Below are 16,486 nucleotides of genomic sequence, written 5' to 3' on the forward strand. Positions count from 1 at the left end.
TACTAAAAAGCCTATAACCCCACAACTGAGACCCTCAAATCTCATTGTCAACTCACGATAGTCGCTATGGTGCACTGACCAAGCCAACTACAATAGACTGCTAAAAATGGGGACATTACAATCTTCCGAACCTTGAAACAAGCATGAAAAAGCCCTTAACCGTAAAAAAAAAAACAATAGGCATTGAATCGATTGAACCATACCCCCCACCCACCAACTTATTCTATTGGTAGGGGTAGCCCTAGCCCCATGGCAAATAGTAGGCCATAGAATAATCTATTTATGCCGGGAGGGGGAATAATCTCCCTACTATTCTAAAGGTGGGGCAATAATCTATTTTAGGGGTATATTATTGTAGGGGAGGCATAACGTATTGAAAGCTAGCCGTAAATAATCTACTCATTCCATGGAGGCAGAATTAGATGAGGTTAATTGAGTGAGTCACAAAATAGAAGTTGCAAATTACCATAGTGTGTTTGGATATGTGGTGACCGAAAGGGGTAGCGTAGTGAAAAAAGGAGAGGGATACCTAAATAAACAATAGGACAAAGGGAGATGGATAGAACTCGTGCATGCATAGTGCCCTATAGGAGAAAGGAAGGAGGCCCCTACTATCTATTGTTCAAGAAAGAAGGGGAGGGCGGGATAAGATAGCTTCTATTGTTCGAGAGACTTTAACAAGCAGCCAACTAAGCTAATGCCCATGAACCTGCCAGTTTGAGGATCGTCCCCCACCTCCCCCACTATTTTAAGGTGATTATTGTGTCGGGATGTCTGCAGACTGATTATCTAGCAGAACGACTGTTATCTATCCAACCTTGCCCAACCTCGAATAGTTCTATGGTTCTATGCCCCTATAGTTTCTAAAGGCAAATTCTATACGTAACATGCCAATGGCTGGATCAGCCAGCAAAATCCCACCCTGCATGCATAGAGCTCCATAGTCTAGTTCCGGATAAACCGCCCTACTATTCGTACCTCCCACTTGTCCTGGGCCCCTACTAAGAGAGGGGAGAGGGGAAAGGGGAAAGGGAAAGGCTACCAGTTCTTACACTCCAATCTCTACCAGGAACTTTTGAACCCCCTAGGACTAGGATAGGGTTAGGGGTATGCATGTAGGGGGCGAGAAGGAAGGCGACCCCTTAGCCGTATTGCTGGTGCCGGCAACCCCTTAGCCATCGAACCCCACCCTTTCAATTTATAGATTTAAAAACAACTAAAAAACTAACAAAAATACATTAAAAAAGCTTTAAAACAATTTTAAAAGTAACAAAAATACTAGTATTGGTTTGTTGTGAGGTTCAAATATTGGTTGTGAGGTTCAAATAATAGTTCTATGGTTCTATGCACCTATAGTTACTAAAGGAAAATTCTATACGTAACATGCCAATGGCTGGATCGGCCAGCAAAATCCCACCCTGCATGCATAGAGTTCCATAGTCTAGTTCCGGATAAACTGCCCCTACTATTCGTACCTCCCACCTACCTTGGGCCCCTACGAAGAGAGGGGAGAGGGGAAAGGGGAAAGGGAAAGGCTACCAGTTCTCATACTCCAATCTTTACCAGGAACTTTTGAACCCCCTAGGGCTAGGATAGGGGTATGCATGCAGGGGACAAGAAGGAAGGCAACCCCTTAGCCGTATTGCTAGTGTCGGCAACCCCTTAGCCGCCAAACCCCGCCCTTTAAATTTATAGATTTAAAAACAACTAAAAGACCAATAAAAATACATTTAAAAAGCTTTAAAACAATTTTTAAAGTAACAGAAATCCTTGTATTGGTTTGTTGTAAGGTTCAAATATGGGTAGTGAGGTTCGAACATTGGCAAAGGCCCAAGGGGAATGCTCAAGTTTGAACACTGCAAAGGGAATGCTCAGCCTCACTCACATTGGGAATGCTCAACCTCTCAAACTCTAGGAATGCAAACCTCACTCACGTTGGAAACAAACACTGCAAACAAACCTTCAAACGCTAGAAACAAACACAACATACACTTTATAAACATTTTGCATACACTTTTATTATAACGTGAAAATGTATACTTTATTAAATGGCAATCTTTTAGGTCAAAACAAGCCCAAAAACACTTTATTAAAATGTTGAAAAGTCAACACTCTTTGCATTTTCCGAAATTTGCTTGAAAGTTGCCTACATTCCACCTGTTGTGACCAGCAGTCACCATCGCCCATGCCTAGGACCCCTACTTTTCAAACTATGCCAAAGGAATGGTCAACTAGTGAAAATCCCCAATGATTTTAAAATTGCAACATTCAATGAGGCGCGGAGGATTGTTTGAAAAGGATAAAATCCTCCAGTATGGAAAAAGCCCAACCCCATAAATTGCGGAGCGCAACTTTAAGATAGCAAAGGATATTGTGGAGAGGATAAAATCCTTCATTCCGAAAAAACCCCGCTCTCGTATTTTGTGGAGCGCAAGTCAGCAGGACCCAAGGAATGGTCAAACTGGATAAAATCTCCAACTATTTTAAAACTGTGCCTTCATCATTCCTTGCAACGGCTATTTGTGGCAATGGAGAAATTCTCGTGAAGGACAAAATCCTTCATTCAGTGAAAAGCCCGCTCCCTAAATCATGGAGCACAAATTTAGGCATGGAATGTTTGGCAAGGGATAAAATCCTCCGGTCAATAAAAAAAACCTGCTTTATACTATGGAGCGCAGATTTAAGCTACTCACGGAATGTTTGATGAAGGATAAAATCCTTCATTCTGCAAAAGGCCAGCTCCAGCAAATTTCGAGTGCAAAATCAAGGATTGAAAACTTTATTTCCCATCCAAGCACGACAGAGTGAAAGTCGGAGCTCGACAACTAATGTTGGCAAATTGATATGGCCTACTTCCTCACCTATTCCAAAGTGACTACTGTTCTAAGCATTGTATTAGAAGGGAGCTAAAGCGTGAGGGCTGGATAATTGCAGGAGCAACGACTATTTGCATCAATTGGAATCGACATAGATAGACCGACCTAGACGAATCATTTTGATAGTTGTATTGGCAAAGGAGGAGAGAGTGAAGCGGGATTCTGGAACCTGTAGACATGGAAGCAGAGAGTCAAGATAGAGTTCCTGAGCATGGAGAGAGAAAAAAGACAAAGGATAAAACAATAGATATAGGATTCAGCACCAAACAAAGACACTCATCTGCTCTATTATGCGATCTCAACAACACAGGAATGTAATCATTTCAATATAAAGGAAATTTTTTGTAGGCTATTGGTTGATGCAAATTACATATCGATACAAGCTACACATCATATGGCCTTACAGAAAAGATGCAACTCTATTCTTTGTGGTGAGGTTAAAGGAATTAGAGGACTGTGGTGGAAGAGACTGAAACGTGTATCCTCTAGTTGTTATAGAATTCATGGCCTTGCATGAATGAATTTCATTGAGAATACAACATTCTGATTAATGGCAACATTTAGATCATCAGAAGCAAATTTCAAAGTCATGCAAGCCAGCCCCCTGTCAAGCACCTGGATCATCTTCCATCAAGAACATATCAGTAGAAGGAATTACGCAGGCACTAGATGCAACTAGCTTGAAGAAAACAAAGAAAGTTGGTACTTCTAGAACACAAGAAGTAGGTCCTGTGAAACAAAAGTTGAAGCTAGGGGGTAATGTGCTCCCATCGAAGAAAATTATGTTGGAGCAAGCATCTAAGGAAGGTGGTATTTCACGGGTCCCAAAAGCAGCTAATCAGAAGTCACCATTGAAGGGTGCAGTGAATAATCCATTATATGAAGCAAGCACATTACAATCACCCACTTCCAAAAGTGGAAGTAGGGTAGGGGCTGTTTCTCAGGGAACTGCCAAAAGTGCTATGAAACATTCATCAAGAGAAGCATCAAAGACAAGGAATCTAAATCTTGTATTTGATGAGTCTATGATCCCACAAAACACAAAAGCAGATCATACAGATCAAGTGTCTCGTGCAAATTGCACCCAATCACTTGAGGCAAATAGGGCGAAGCATCCACTGAAGGGTTGCACGGATATGTCCACGGTTACTGAAGCATCATCTGGAGTAGCTACTTCAGCATCATCAGCTTTTTGTAACTCACAGAAAGCTGAAGTTGTCTGTCATTCACCAGAAGACTTGTCACATAAAGGATCATCTGAATGGGATGAAAAATGCACCAGGGATGCTTCCTTGCCTACAAGCAGCAATCTCAGTCCTCATAACAGCAGTGACAGTACTGGAAAGGAGAATGGCAGAGCCCAGGGGAATAGGAGAAACGCGAGGACAATTGATAAAGAATGAAAGGAGAGGATTCTATCCTGAATCCAAAATTGTACCAAAGTGGGCAGAAATCGGAGATACAAGTCTTGGCGGCCTTGATTTGAAAGATTTTAACCGGAGAATGCTCAGATATAATGACTATCACCCGACACACCTAGCCACAAGAATTGTCAGAAGTGGAATTTTCGCTGCAGCTAGTTTCCCGCCTTCTTTTCAACATCCAGAGTTGATTGTGGAATGTACCAAACACTACAGTCCTAGAGATAGAACCATCAGGGATTCTGAACAAAATGTTCTGGCAAATTTTTCTCCAGCATCCATTTTTGAAGCGTTTGGAATTCCTTCTCACCCAAGGATGGTCACAAAGACACAGGAGCAAGCATTGAGAATCTACACGTCTAGAATCAATTTCTGTGAAGAAATAATCAACAAAAGATGGTTGAAAAAGAATAAATCACATCATTCCAAGATTCCTAAGGAAATAGTATGGCTTGACTTGCAGATGGAATATAGTGATATGGTCATGATGTTGAGTCGCATATTTGGCATGCCTTTTTCTTATAGGTTTGAATCTTGGATGTGGTATTTTGTTGAGCAGGTAATGGAGGAAGGCGATAGAATAGATTGGGCTGAGCTCATAAGTGATAATCTAAATGAACAGTTGATGAATCTAGAGCATACAAGGAAATTTTACATGAGCTCATATGTCGTCTACATGCTAGCAAGGAGGACAAATTATGATGGACTACGATGCAAAGGACCGATTGGAAGCGGAACCCAGCACCCCAAAGTCCATGAATGTTACCCTCAAATGCATTTGTATTCAAAGGATGATTACATGAGGGTTAATGATATATTTGCCATGCGCATAGTAAGAACACTACAAAAGAGGCCACATACAAGAATGTCAATGGGTGCAATGAAGTTGGTCGAGGAATATGGCACCTGGTTCATTCAGTTTCCTACCTTTCCATACATCCGAGTTCAAAGATTCTCCACGGAGCCATACAAACTTCCCAGGTACCCAACGGACAAGATGGTCTTGTTAGAGCTTACTCGACAACTTACAGCCTATGACAAGATTCAGAAAGGGAAGAAGAAATTGGGATTGTAGTTTCCAATTTCCATAGGAGAAGGGAAAACTGAGGTATGCCCATGTCTAAAAGCTACAGAAAGATCATCAGATGATCTCCACTTCTTCCGCCTTCCGCTTTATCCAAAAAGGAATGATTTTGATCCTTACAACAAGATTTCATCAGTAGGAGGATCAAAGTACCAACACAAGGTTCACCTTGAAGACTTTTGGGCAAATACAGCAGACGAGAACGAGATTAGAAAAAGGTTGCATTCAAGACTACCATTGAACATTATTAGAACATGCAACATATTCAAGGTTCCTGATCAAATGGAGGAGGACCCAAACATGATGCGAAAGAGATTCAATCCAGAAATGACAGCTCAACCATATGATTGGAAGAAGAAAGAAATTACAGATCTCGAAGATCTTTCAAAACCAGTCTTAGATTTTACAAAGTGGTGGATCGAGCATAAGCTTGAAAAATTAGTTGCACCAACTAATGGATTCACATATAGGTTGCTTGGCCGTAGACCACTTAGGGATGAAAGATCAGGACAAATATCTGAAGGAACTGTTGAGGAAAGAGGAACTCCATCCGAGGATGTAGGAACCAAGAAAGAGAAGGAGGTACCTCGAGAAAAGCATCATAGGATTGAGGAAGTCATCCAGGAACTTCAAAATAAGAAGCAGAAACATGGAGATGCTCCCTTTTCTCCGAGTCGAACTCCAAGTGTCCAAGAGATTGAAACATTTGAAAGGCAGGATGTAGGGACAAGTATAAGGAGATTTGAGCAAGAAGAGATTTTGGATAGGCCAATTCAAGATAGCCTAAGTATAAATGCCTATGAAAAGTCCATGCAAGAAAGAGGGAGAGATCAAGATATTGCTACAGAGGAAAGTCTCGCTACGATCCTAGAGCGAGAAATGATTAATGATGGAGTTGGTCCACTAGAGGAAGAAACTCTAGGAGTAGCAATACATCTTCCAAGTGCTGAAGCCGTAGTTCCTGAGATTACAATGGATAGTCTAGGAGGTGAAGAGGAGATTGACATTCGAGCGGTCCAAAGGAAAGAACAATTGGTAATTTCGAGGGACCAAAGTATACCCATTCCGGAATGGTTGAGGTAACGAATTCAATTGCGTCAACAAAGGGAGGTTGATCCAGCAATTGAATTACAAGAAATTTTGGACCGATCAAACCGATCAGAAGAACAAGAGAAAGCAAGAAGATATACTAAATTCATCAGAGGACAATCAAGATCTAGAATCTTGCAGATTGCGACTCCCACAGTTGACAAAGGAAAAAAATCAGATTGCTTCGGATGAGTATCATGTTACGGAAGTAAATCTTGGTTGGGCCTCCCGAGAGCAAATATTGGAAGAATTTGATGATTCCACACAAGCTTTGAAGGATAGGCTGATGAAAGTAGAAGGGTATGAAAAACAAAAAAGAGAAATTCGGGCCTTATGTCAGTACATCAATAACTTGCCTCATCCAGTAAGAGAGGAAAGTCCATCATTTGTCCCTCCAACAGGTGTTTCCAGTGAAGTGGTAGGTGATATTGACAGAATCAAGTGGATTGCTTAGGGTGCAAAGATTTGGATTGAAGGAATTCAGGAGGTAGCCTTCAAACATGCAGAAGAATTAGTGCAAGTACACAATAGGGCATTGGCTGCAATCTCTAAGATCTAGTGCATGGAGGAATCATGGGTGGATGAGCATATTTACCAAGAAGAGGTGATTGCCGACATTCAGAATCTAATGGAGACCCCAAAGCAAGAATTGATTGATGGTCGAGTTATCAGCGAGGGGGATGTCTATGATTTTATTCGATGATACAATGTAGTGATCATGGCTAAGGAAATGTTTGAGAGCTTTACCAGGGAATCCAGTCGATGGAAGAAGATTGTTGATAGCATCAAGCAAGGAATATCAAATGCAGTTGCATCCTTGTTATCACAGAGATTGGGGGAAGAAGAAATGACAACTGATAATCTGAAAGTCAAGTTAGAGGAATTATTTCAACTAAATGTATATGGAAGAGATGATTTTGAGAACTCCATCTTCTCAAATACAATGCACACTACTAAGGACTTACTACCAGATTGGAATGAAAGCTTGGGAAAAGCAAAAAGAGCAATTGCAGTTCTAGAATTCAAGCAAGAATCTGCACCAAGCATCAGTACAGAGGAGTTGGAAATAGTGTTAGATTGATTTCAATCCTTCAGGTGAAAAAATCAAGGATAGATGCATTAAATGCATAGTGGGTGTTCTTAGGGATCATTTATTACACCCCACTCCTTCCTAAATGAGCATGCATAGTGGGCATTTATTACCCACTACAGTAGTGGATTCCTTGTTGCATTAATGTAGATTCCTTTCCTTTGCCCTAACCTTAATTAGGGTTGATGTGGCACAATCTTGGCCATCGGTTATTGTGATCATCCAGGCCACCTATTGTAATTGAAGACCTATATAAAGGCCTCATTTCTCATTTGTAAAGGGAGATTTTTATGAGATTGTTGCTATGAGCTGCTGAGATAATAAAGTTTTCATTGGAGTTTGGTGAATACTTGACGTGTCTTAGCGCTTGCTTGTTCTCCTAAATTTCTTCAATTAGATTAAGTTTAGCATAGTCAATGTGTGGTGATTACAATGAAGAATATGAAGGTGTATTGATGAGTTCCTTTGGTTCATACTTTTGAGGTTTTAGTGATTCTAACTCGTTGTGTAAAGTTAGCTTGAACCCCTTTCATGCATATGCTCAACTTCTATCCTTTGTATACATTGTTCTTTATGATGGTGTATGCAGTGATATGAAAATCTTTGGCATAACCCTTGAAGATTGCACCAATTCATGTGTAGTTGTAGTATAACTTGGCGAAGCGGAATTCGGTAAATTGAGGGATTTGTCCACTAGAGTTCTATTTGTTGTTATCACTACCCTTAAAATTAGAATAGAATTCTTGAACCCTGTCTTACTGAATTTCTACATATTTTGTGAAAACTCCAAAAAATCACTTCATTGCAAAACCTTAGGATAGCTCCCACATCCAGTATGGCTTGAAATGAATCTAAATAAACACGTAAGGCCCCTTGTGATCATCAGCAAATCACATCAACCACTGATCTTATCCACAGTCAAGACCTGGCATTAGACGGACATTGAAGTTATTGTATGATCTTCTAGCAATCTTAGCATACACGAGACTTTATTCAAGAGAGGATAAGATATTTTGGTATTTGTTCTACTGTTTGGTGGGTCATAAAACACACATCAACACCACCCAGGGTCATTTTTCCTCTACCAAATTCACACCAAATTCTTGCAAAGTCAACCAGGGTTTGAAATGTAGAATCCACAAGGAATTTGCCAGTAAAAATGCGAATGTGAAGCGAATTCAAACAGACTACAAATTTGGCGGAATCAAATGTCGATTTTGGCCTTCTAGGAGTGAATACAACAACTTAGGTTAAAAGATAAGACTTAGATTGATGGCTCTACAATGACTAGTGTAGTGATGAGATGCCAGATTCTCAGGCTCTTGTGATAATCAATATCCTCATAGTTCAAAAAGCCTAATAGGCTAAACTTTATTCAATTTTATTTTCATATCAGAAATATGAACAAGAAACCAAGAGTCAAGTTATGATTAATGGAATTAGTTCAACTTTATTTATATACAACTTTATGATTTCCAAGGAACCTTATAAATTCCTTGGTTCCCTGGACTTTATTAATTGTTTCATTCATAGATGGAAAACATGCCAAACTCACAACTAGACAAAGGAAAAAATCACCAAGTTTTTGCAGAAAACTCTAAGGTTTTAAGGAAAACAAACTTTTTAAAAAGGCAAAAAGCCTATATATATTATATAAAATAGAGATAATTATAGTATATGAGATGGAAAAGAAGCCACTAATGTCCATGACGACAAAGCATCTGAAGAAATAAATAAGATTTATTAATGCCATACTTGTAGTTGGTGAAGAGAAAAAAATGAAAAGGGAGAGGGAAAGATTAGCTATAAGGGAAGCCATAGCTAAAAGTCGAGGTGCTTCTATTGATGTTGAAGAAGAAGCAGCACTTGAGAATATAGTGGGCTCTCTTCGTGGCCCACAGATCTGCAAACAGAGTGTCTCTTTTACAGTCATGCCCAGTACAGGGTTCCTCTTCTAGAACTAAACCCTCTCTTTTATGCTAGTAGAGATGGGAAGAGGAAGATGTGATTGTAATGATGTATTTGCTTCTAATTTGACACAAACTATTTGATGAAGGGTGCTCCCCTTAATACCTTAAACACATAAAAGAAACAAAGGAATAACAATTTGTGAGAACAAAATATGGGCTTCTTATTATTGTTGCAAATGCAGAACTACAAGATTCTGAATTACAATATGCTAACCCACATGGGCGCCTCCATTACAGTAATCTACAAAACAAAGTTATGAACTATCACCCAAAGTTGTCCTAGACAATGTTCAGGCATTTCTTAAATAGGCAATTTCATGCCGCTCGAGATGGTTCTAGACACTCAAACTTAATACCTAGGGCCAACAGACCCTAACAATACATATACAGTCGACCAAGTACATTTTTGACATTTATTTTGGAAGTTTTGGTCAGTCCAACTTCGGAAAGCCATAACTCTCGAACCGTTGCTCCAATTGGCTATTATAACCACTTTTTGAAAACCACAGGTTCTGGTCTACAAGTTCGGATTCATACAAGTACTCATCCGTTGAATTTTCGGGCCTCATCTGGCCACGTTTAGGCCTTCAATAGTGAGCCAGAAGTTTTTATACCAAAATTGCACACCAAAAATCCACAATAAATCCATGAATACTCATGATATGGCACTGAGCCTCAACTGGTAGGCTAAGATATCCATGATGAACATCCACCTCTAAAATTAGGACATTCTGAGCTTATATGACTGACTTACTAAGTAGCAAGCCTCCACAGACAACTCTACATTAAGACAACCCTTATTCAAACAACTGAAATCAAATATTTTTAGTTGATGCAAGATTTCTCTTACACCCAGGATGCTCTGAATCAGACAGCCAGGGCAATTTGAGAAGTGACCCCATCACATCTCAGGTGTTTAGAGGAAAACCAAGATAGTTAACCTCCTCCCTTGCTAGCCATGATGAATTTTCTACTGGTGTAACATCCACTTTTTCAAAGCCTTATCTAACATCATATCATATCAAAGAAATATAGTTAATACTTCATATTCATAGGATGATAGTTATAACAATTATCTTCATGTGAATGAGATTAATGGTTACAAAACAGTTAAACGAAAAATTTTATAACTAACAATTTGAAAATACCATCAATGATTTTAACAAGGGAAAAATCTACCTACCGTAGAATTCAAAACCGAAATCCGTTTAGGGATGCTTCCGCAAAACCCAGATTAATACATATATGTCGCTTAGGAACAAATAGTTATACCACTTTATCAAAACACCATTACCATCAAATACCATTTTATCATTTAGGGCATCAATTACCACTGTATCATTTAAGACATTAAATACCACTATATTATTTAGGGCATCAAATGCCAATGTATCATTTAGGACATCAAATATTATTGTATCATTTAGGGCATCAAATACCACTGTATCATCCCTTCTCCTTCCATTGCTAACTATGGCAATAACATTCAATTAGAAAATATGCTCATATTCATTATTCACATAAATGGAAGACTGAAATAACAATCCATCAGATAAACCTATCTCTTGCATAGAGATATATTTCATGTTCAATTGGAAGATCAACTGATCTAACTAGTTACCAATTACATTGACGAGAAAAGTTACTTTCATTAAAGGAAATAACTAAATTGATGATATAAATCAATCTATCATATCTTCTACCTGTATAAACATCATTAAAGTAAAATACCTGTTACCAACAAATGTTTGAATGCATAACTCATCTTTGTCTAGTGCATATCTTGGCATCTTGTGGAGAGAGGAAACATTGTCAGGGGCTTAACCTCCCAACCGTAGACACTCAAAATATCCCCATAAATCTCATTCAAGAAAGGCCCTCCCTACCCAGAATAGACATGGAACACCTTGTCCAACCACTGAGCATTCTGGTTCTTAATTCCACCACTCAACTTGGCAACAGGGTACATATTGGACAAACATGAGCTTATTGAATAGTTCTTTAAAAATAAAGTTATTACATTAATTCTGATTCCTGTTTCTTGTTCTTGCAGAACTTTCTTTCCACCTCTTCACCCTCTTTCTTGGCCAACCAGCCAGGTGAGTCCTGGGTGTCTATTCATAGAGGATATCAGTACATTTGCTGAAACTCAGCTGATGGAAATAATATTTTAGTACTGGCACAATACAGTCCTTAAGACTCAAGAACTTTATTTAAGAAAACTTCAAAGGATTATAACTCGAATTTGAAAGACCAACTTAAACAAAGAGGAAATCATAGTATGACGTGTATTTGGTTCAGACTTAACATGGTGAGATAATTTGGTGTGCTTGATCGAATGTGCTAATCGTTAATTTTTTTACATCACGGCCAAGCATCATTATTTGTAAATCATTGAAGCTATTCTTGCATCTATACTTTTGAATGCAGTACATATACAAAAATAAGATTAGGAAAAATTGATCACATAACCTGATCAATGAAAGAAATTGATCTTTGCTTGACTCTGAATGGCCAGCTCTCAAAATCTAATTTTCAAATGCGGATTTCTGATTCGAAGTCCATTCAATGACAGGAACAGTAGCTCAGATTCTTCTTCAATATCAATCGCAAGAAATAAGGGAAGAAAAAGTGAAGAGGGAACAAAAGTAGAACAACAGAATCGGGTGCTTGCTCTCAGACATACCCCGGAGCATAAATTGTATGGGAATAATATAGAAGGCTCAAATAGAAGCTGCGACTCTTGGTAGCAATTACAAAAAGATAATTAGCTTCTTGGTTCACCGATTAAAAAAGAAGATGCCAAGTGTACTCCTCGTCTCTTATAGAGACTTATAATTATGAGAAAAATAATTTGAAGGTATCCTTATTAAAAGAAATAATTTATAATTTTATACATATATATATTTGCACTTTTATATGTTATTTTCGAATGGTATCATTGTTATCTCCAAAATCTGCACCCTAATTTACTTTAAGTTCTAAAACCCTCAGTGATTTTGGAGAAACATTGGATCAACCAGAGGTTGTGGGTAACCTATGACCTAATTGAACCTCTGGATTCTAGGCCCGTCCCTATATGATATATCTGATATCTCACCTATGCTAATGAAGATGTGAAAACTTGTATGGAAAAGGGTAAAGAGATAAACTTGAACGTGAAAAGTTAATAGATGAAAATAAGGTGATACACTAGAACTGATAACGCAAAATACTGTTATACTTGAAACACAATGAAAGTTTTTTGACAGATAATCACAAAACCCCAGCTTGGAAGAACTACTAATTCATATCAATATTTTATGAGAAGGTTAGAATATGAAAATATACGAAAGAAAATTAATCACAATCGAATATATCAATAATGAAAAACACAACTCAAAACCTATAAAAACATATATCAGATATGGAAGATGCAAAACGAGACATAATTCAGAAAGGTTTATCAATAAAACACAATTGAATAACATCAACCACCTCAAAGCATACAACCAAATCCTTTACTCCAAAGCTGATTCCAATGAAAACTATATTCCAATTAAAGGCCCAAATACTAGTATCTCTACATAATGGCTCAGAATAATGGAGAAAAAGATACCAAAGACAAATATCACATGCACATCCCTCTTCTCTGAAAATCTGAACCCTTTCTTGATAAACAAGAGGGGTATATAACAATCTCAAAAAACAACACCATTCTCCATAAAATCAGGAAGTCTGGGTCGAAATAATGAGTTAACTGTTTATAAAGATCGCTTAATAGCTCCAAAAATATGTCTCATATACCTCCAACTAAGCCTTGACCACCCATGCATAGAAAAAGTCTAAAAAAGACTCCAAAACTGTCACAAATAACTCTATAATTGACTCCAAACTCCTGAGTCTGAACTAGGCTTCCAAAAATAGCAACTGAGACTCCTCCTTCAATTTTGGCATTAAAAACGTTAACACCCTTTCAACTGTTTGACACTTCTAGTTAAACTTAAAATTACAATGCAAACTCTCTTTTAAATCAAACTCTCCCTTTTTTAACTTATTTTTTAATTGCATTTAAAATTATTATCATTTAGTAGTTGATTCATAATTTATCAACTAAAAATAATAATATTTACAATTTAATTGAAATGCAATAATAATAAATTATTAAAATAATAACATAGACCTTAAAAGAATAAAATCTATATTATTATTTTAATACAATATAACACCATCCTTTTAATGGACCCGAAATGTTATAGAAAGCGCTTAAGGAATGGATAAGAAGGAAAAGGTGAGAGTTTTTTTATTATTTTGAGTGTTTTATTGTAAAGGCAAGACACGACAGAGTTCTTTTGAAACCCTAGCCGACATGAAGGTCCTGCGATTTTTTTGCTGATAGACGCCATATTGCTGATGGTTTTTATTTTTTTTTTGCTGCTTGGACGCCTGGAGCATTCATGGATTCCTGGCATGAAATATGGTGACTTTTGAGGGATGCAGACTGGTTATCTGTTGCTTCTTTTCGAAGACATATCAACTTTTCCCATGGGTTTTTCTTTTTTGCTGGGCTCTATTAGCTGTGAGTGCCATATCTCTTCTTTCTAGACTGCGGATTTATAATGTCTGAAACTCCATCCCTGCTATGTTTATGGATGCCTGGAGGTCGTGACTTTTGCTGGAAGTTGTAATCTGGATACCATATTTATTTATTTTTTATGGGTTTCTGCTGTAAGTGTATGGCTCCTTCATGGCATGAGCTTTTGTGGTCACCTCTCCAGATTCCTCTCATTTCGTGGGCATGAGATTATTTACTTTGGCAAGTGCTGGTTTTTGAAATAGGTTGCTGTTATGATGTAGATGCCGTGAGTGTACCGATCTCCATGCCATGAAATTATTCTTGCCTTGGCTGTTTGGTTCATTTTGAGATTCTTATCTCCACCATTTCTTGGCTCCGGTTGTAACCCTGAACTCTTATTGTGCATGTTGTGAACTCCACTTCTGATGCTGATGATTTAATTTTGATTGAATCTGACTTTCCTGATGGAGGCTGCTCGAAATAGCTGGGAATTTGTTTCAATATTTTATTTAAATTTACATTTAAAGAGGAATTTTTCCTTTATGTGTGATTTTCGCATCTCAATCTGATTTTGATTCACCTTATCTCTGGAAATTTTGCCATGTCTGCTGGTAATTTCTGATCTGATTTTGCATCTCTTTCTTTTGCCCTCATTTACTTGAATATGCTTCTTTATATTTGGATTTCTGCTGGCGCTTGCTTGGAATCTGCTGAATAATTGATTATGATCTGCTTTAATTCTAATTTCCATCCATATAACTTCACATCTCTTGATTTTGAATTGCACCTGAATTAGGAAAATTGCCCTTGATCTGATAGTTTTCCTTGAATGTGCTCTCAAATTCATCCCTTAAAAGGCAATTCTAATTAAATTTGCATTGGCTCTGCTGTTTTGTCCACCTTCAATCAGATATGAATGATTTTGAATGTGCTTCAAGAAAAATTGCAAGTACTGAGTTTTCATTTCTTTTTTACATCTCTATGAAACAAAAGGTTTCAAAACTTTTTAGTTTGTCCCTTTAATGTTTCATTTTCTCGATCCTGATATACATATCAATCCCACTTGCCACGTTTATTCTATTCTCTTCAGTTATTAGCAGCAAAAGGTTTCAAATCGAAGTGACTTGTCCCTTTAATACTTTTACTTTTCATGATTGGTTTCTCTATCCGCTGATGTATGTCTTTATTTTGCTGAGATGAGTAGCATCTTAGGATGATAAATGTGAGGTGAAGTGAGTTATCAGCATGCTTAGATCCATTTGATCTAACCTATCTCTTTGTGAATGTAGGAATTGGAAGCATGGAAAGGACAAGATTTAGGACAGCAAAAAGATGAATGCGGATGGATGCAACTCGACCAGTCATTACAGGCAATGACTGGTGCCTATGACCTTTTTCTCCTTTTATTCCTCTTTCATGTTATTTATTTCAGTAGAGTACGGATGTATATCAGCAAATAGGGACTACTCTCATAGTCAAATATGTGGGAGAAATTTACTTTCAACATCTTCTTTCCATACTTATAAACATGATTTGTTCCATCATACAAACATTGTATATTATTCCAAAATGAATAAAATGCTTTCCTTTAATGCAATCCTGAGTATCACTTGAAAGTGGTAAGCATGTATGCTTTACTCCATTTGAACATGTGTGAAAATTGAGTAACAATCATCATATTATTATTCTGTCCAAGGTTATACCTATTAGAATATGCATATCTATATACATGTATAATTGAGAGATTATTTTATCTTCATATCCTCTCAATGTATATGCATATATACGTGTGTGTGTGTGTGTACGTATGTTAATAGAGATGAGCTTGAATAATTTAATACTATGGTGGCACCATATTTTTTTATACTTATGTGCACATATATATATATATATATAATATGAAATGATGAGAATGCCAACATAAACCATTTAAAGGTACGTATTTTGATTGTCTAAATATTTAAATGTTCTGTATGTTATCCAAGTAGCTCATGGTATTGTCCAACGTACACTCTTGCTTGCCTAGTCGTTTACCCTTAGCCATGGTGATTCAAGATTCACACCTATTTGCCCAGTGATGGTGGTGCTCCTGTGCCCAATTCTTTTCTGACAATGCTTACACCCCTTTGACGTGTTCCCTACAAGGAAACTCTCCACTGTTAAATCATATTACTATAACAAGTTATTAATCATAAACGATCATAACAGCTAACTGCCTTTTCAATTCCCATGAACTTATGATAAATAATCAACTTCCCAAAATAGCTTTAAAATATAATCATAACGATTAACTAGCATTTCATCTCCATATGAAATTATAACGATTAACCATCTTACCATTTCACATAATTGTAAAAAATTTTAACTATCAACCGACTTTGTGTGAAACCTCAACGGCTAT

The 16,486-nt window shown here is 37.5% G+C and overlaps 1 long non-coding RNA gene across 3 annotated transcripts; it reads left to right on the plus strand.

Annotated features, from left to right (window-relative positions):
• The first annotated feature begins 13,754 nt into the window (after nucleotides 1-13,754).
• Nucleotides 13,755-15,682, plus strand: LOC149550037 (uncharacterized). Of its 3 annotated transcripts, none has more exons than XR_016354166.1 (2): nucleotides 13,755-13,884; nucleotides 15,375-15,682. It is a non-coding gene; the product is annotated as an uncharacterized LOC149550037 (long non-coding RNA). The 3 variants fall into 3 exon arrangements; XR_016354165.1 differs by lacking the exon at nucleotides 13,755-13,884 and adding an exon at nucleotides 13,931-15,191; XR_016354164.1 differs by lacking the exon at nucleotides 13,755-13,884 and adding an exon at nucleotides 13,931-14,696.
• The last annotated feature ends 804 nt before the right edge of the window (nucleotides 15,683-16,486 follow it).

Source organism: Cupressus sempervirens, chromosome 7 (genome assembly GCF_028749045.1).
Source record: "Cupressus sempervirens isolate cs-2001-9-10 chromosome 7, ASM2874904v1, whole genome shotgun sequence".
NCBI lineage: Eukaryota > Viridiplantae > Streptophyta > Pinopsida > Cupressales > Cupressaceae > Cupressus > Cupressus sempervirens.